Below are 4,647 nucleotides of genomic sequence, written 5' to 3' on the forward strand. Positions count from 1 at the left end.
ATCTTTACTTGAACTATATAGATGATAGCAAATTCTTTCCTAAAGTGACTGTATCAATTTATATTGCTGCTGCTGCTGCTGCTGCTGCTAAGTCGCTTCAATCGTGTCCGACTCTGTGTGACCCCATAGACGGCAGCCCACCAGGCTCCTCCATCCCTGGGATTCTCCAGGCAAGAACACTGGAGTGGGGTGCCATTGCCTTCTTCAAATTTATATTGCTACTAACAGCATAAATATGAAAAGTTTAAAAAATATGAAGCAATATAAAATTATGCTGTTAATTTATATTGCTACTAACAGCATAATTTTATATTGCTTCATATTTTTTAAACTTTTCATATTTATCCTCAGAATTCTAATTTTTATTATCTGTTGGTGTGCAATGGCTCCCCATTGTTATTTAATTTGCATTTCTCTGATTATTAATGTAACACATCATATTTTCATATGATTATTGGTCATTTAGATTTTCTTCTCTTTTGTGACATGTTTATTTAATTTTTTTCCTAGACCCTCATCTCCCTCAGCCCCTAGCTTTGCCTGTTTTTCTTACTGATTTCTAGGGATCTTTATGTACTCTTAATCTGGATGTTTTAATTGGTTTTATGAATTTCAAATACCTTTTACTATTTTGTTATTTGTCTTTTTCTGCTATGATGTCTTTGATTGTATCACAGTCTAATTTACAATTTCCTTTTATGGTTAGTGCTTACTTTCTGTTTCTTATTAAAGAAATATTTTTCTATCTTAAGGAGAAAAAGATATTCTCCTATATTACTTTCTAAACATTTTTAGTTTTTGGTTTTCATATGTAAGTTTGTAACTCATCAGGAGTAAATTTTTGCATATGGTATGTGGTAAGAATCCAGTTTCATTTTTGCATGTGATTTTCCAACTGTCTTAAGCTGCACTCAAGAAAAAATGCACCTCATTCGTGTGAAGTGTATACCAACAGGGGGCAGGGTGTGTGTGTTTCTGGGCTCTCTATTTTATAGCAGCTGTCTTGTTTGTCTACTCTTTCACCAATATCCACATAGCCTTCATTACAATAGGTCTATAGTGGGTCTTGATATCTACTAGACTAGTGATTCTCAAAGTATTTTTCTTAATCAGTATGTGGCATCACCTGAGGGCTTGTTAGAAATGAAAATTCCTGGACCTCACTCAGACTGACTCAAGGGACATAGCCATAGCTCCATGGCCATGCCTAGTCTTGGAGAAAAGTGTACAGATCAGGATTTTCTCTTCCAAACCCAAAGTGTTGATAGCAAAAACCCTATGTTGTGTAGAAGTGTGATGATTTCAGGCATGAAGTGTTTCCTCCTTATCTAGTTCATCAAAATGAGAATTAGGACATTCAATGGAGGGTCCCATTGGTGATCCGACCTCTTTTCTACCAGCTCTTTCCTATCATGATGCGATATTATTACTTTTTAAACAAAACAAAACTCAACAAAACTCAATGATGAGGAACAACAGAGCAATAGGTAGATTTTACAGTACTCTTAACAATTGGTGTTTATTTATGAAAAAAAAAGTCCCCATTTAAAAATTCTGATGTTAAAAACATGTGCAGACTTTAAAGCACACATTATTTCCTTCTAGTCTTCTGTGTAATGGTGTGTGTGTTATATGTGTGTGTGTGTGTGCATGTGTATGTAAGGGTGCATGTTTTCTTACTGGGTATATAATCTCACCAGATACAAAAAAATATACCCTCACACACACACACAGATATATACTTTTTTTTTTTACCCTAACAGGTTTATTCATAGACAATTTCGTTGGTATTCGTAATGGCTTTTCACGTCAGTCCTAGAGATATACCTCCTTATGTATATCTATTACAGATTATTTCTCTCTATGGAAAAATTGAAGCACTATTTATCTATTTCTCTATTGATGGGCATTTAGATTATTTTTAATTTTTCTAATTTTTTCTATTATGAAAAATGCTGCAATCAGTGAGTATCTGTATACATGTAGATTATACACTTGGTATAGCATTACTGAAGGCATGAGTCCAGAAATACAAATACTGGGACATAGGCAGTGGTCAGGAATTTTCAATCATGCAGCTTCCCACATAAAGACTAGGTTAGTCTTTTCTATGGGGGGCTCCTTAAAATGCAGGTTCACAGGCCCACATGAGACCTATTGAATAATAGCTCCAAGAAGAACATAGAAGAATGATAAATGATAAAATATTCAGATATAAAATAAAGTATAAAATCACTGAGTAATAATAGAGGATAAAGGAAGAAACAGAAGTGAACAGTATAAAGTCCTTGCCTAGATGACTCTACTTCCCAGAACACTCCGTATGTCTCTGAATGGTTCCCAAAGTTCCTAGTTACATCTGCCTTTAATGTTCACATGTGGGTTTTTATACTCTCCTTAGAATCATCAGTTCTAAGTACATAGAATTAATGTATGCACTTTCTCTGGGAAGCAGACAGATCTGGATGATTATGATGGTGGCAAGAGGGGACTCTCTAAGGGGAACTAAAGCTAAGAGAGGGAACAAGACCAGTGCCTCGAGGCATATTTGAGGCACCAGATGACCAGGGTAGAGACCCAGAGGCAACTCAGCCTCATGCATACTGGCCTGATAATCAGGGCAGTTGTGTGCTGAACTACTAGGTCACCTGGCTAAGCGGGGCTAAGAGTTGGGCTTTTGTTCACTACAGAGCCTAGAACATTGTGCTGCCAAACATATGGAAGAAGGATGAGGCACAATCCCTGGATAACTGTTGCACTAGACACACTCCTCGCTTGGTGGAAGTTTCCATTTCTTAAGAGCCTCAATCCTGTCACTCTCTCTCTGCTTCTCCTTTTCTGAATCACTGCAACGACTTTCAAAAAGCTAGTGTATTCCAGAAATTACATTGAGAGCCAAATTATATTAAGGGAATCAAAAGTTATTGAACAGATATATGTTAAGTTCTAGGAAATTTTGTGGGAAACAAAGGTTTCAACAGCATTTGGAGCAATGAAAAGGATGTGGTTTCGTGGAGAAGAGGAAGACAGGAAGTGAGATGCTGATACATGAAAACTGGAAGCCAAGACTTTGGTAGACCTGGAGGCTATTCCTGAATCATCATAAAGTCTCCATGGTTAATAGCTGTACGTGTAAAGAAGTGGACACAACCCAACATCCGTGACACATGTGAGTCATTTCTGCTGACCTAAAGAGTTTATTATGTGTATCAGGAACTAGCAGAAACAGCATCTAGAGCCTCAGAGAAACCCATAAACATATCCCCAAAAGACTAGGATTTCCTCCTTCTAGCTAGGATTTCCTCCTGCCCAGCAGCTTCCCCAGGCCCCTCTTCATGTCTTTGTTTCTCAGACTGTAAATGAAAGGGTTGAGCATGGAGGACAGAACTGTGTAGACAAGTGTAGCCACTCGGTCCTGAACAGTGTAGCTGGACAAGGGCTGTAAATAGACATAAAAAATGCTTCCATAAAACAGGATCACCACAGTGAAGTGGGAGCCAAAGGTGGAGAAGGCTTTGCATTTCCCTGCAGCTGAGGGGATCCTGAGAACTACCACGAGGATTCGCACATACGAGAAAACAATGCATAGGAAGGGGGTCACCCAAAACACCAGCCCTTCTGTCTTTATTGTGAGATCATTGACAAATATGGAGGAGCAGGACAATTTCAGCAGAGGGTTGATGTCGCAGAGGAAGTGGTGGACAACATTGGAGTCACAGAAGGTGAGCTGATTCAGCAGAAGTATGTGTAGGAGTGAGTGGAGGTGAGGCGATGAGCAGGAGAAGGCCACTAGCAGGACACAGTGGCGGTGGCCTATGATGGTGACATAGTGGAAGGGGTCACAGATGGCCACATAGCGGTCATGGCTGCCAGAAGATAACTATCAGTGTTGCCCAGAGCATATATGAAATACATCTGGGTCAGACATCCAGTATAGGAGATGGTCTTCTTCTCTGACAGGAAGTCAACTAGCATCCTGGGGACAATGGTTGTTGTATACCAAATGTCAGTGAAAGACAGGACACTCAAGAAGACATACATGGGGGTGTGCAGTTGGGGGTCAGATCTGATGGCCAGGATGATGAGCACATTCCCTGTTATGGTGACCAGGTACATGATGAGGAAGAGGATGAAGAGTGGCTTCTGGTCCTCAGGCCGGGAGGAGAGTCCCAGGAGGATGAACTCAGAAACACTGCTGGTTTGGTTGAGTCCTTCCATTGACTTGGGTCTAGTTAGATACAGGAAGGTTTGTTATTCATCATGCTCCAATTCCACAGCCCAGATCACAAGAACCCAGCAAACTTTGTTTCCTCTGTTTGGTCACTATTGGCAGCTGTGCTGGGAAAGCTCGTTACCCTTGTGGTCTTTGATGTGGTCCTCTGTTCCCAAATCCACATTATCATAAGCGCCTTGTGTTGAAACCAGGAGGAACAGAAGAAGAGTTTTCCTTTAGAAACCTCCAATTCAAGTTCCTTAGTTCCTAGTCTGGGAAATCTAGGATGTTCCTAGTGCTGGGAATACAGCAACAAAGCAGAAATCTTTGCCTTTGTGTAATTCATGTAGCTTGGCTGATAGGTCAGATGATTAAAAACAGTATATGTAATATAATACCAAATAGCAATACATTTATTAAAAAAGAGGGTATTA

At 39.7% G+C, this 4,647-nt stretch overlaps 1 pseudogene; it reads right to left on the minus strand.

Annotated features, from left to right (window-relative positions):
- Positions 1-3,292: 3,292 nt before the first annotated feature.
- Positions 3,293-4,218, minus strand: LOC105002274 (annotated as a pseudogene).
- Positions 4,219-4,647: the final 429 nt, after the last annotated feature.

Source organism: Bison bison, unplaced genomic scaffold (genome assembly GCF_000754665.1).
Source record: "Bison bison bison isolate TAMUID 2011002044 unplaced genomic scaffold, Bison_UMD1.0 scf7180017855372, whole genome shotgun sequence".
Classification (NCBI taxonomy): domain Eukaryota; kingdom Metazoa; phylum Chordata; class Mammalia; order Artiodactyla; family Bovidae; genus Bison; species Bison bison.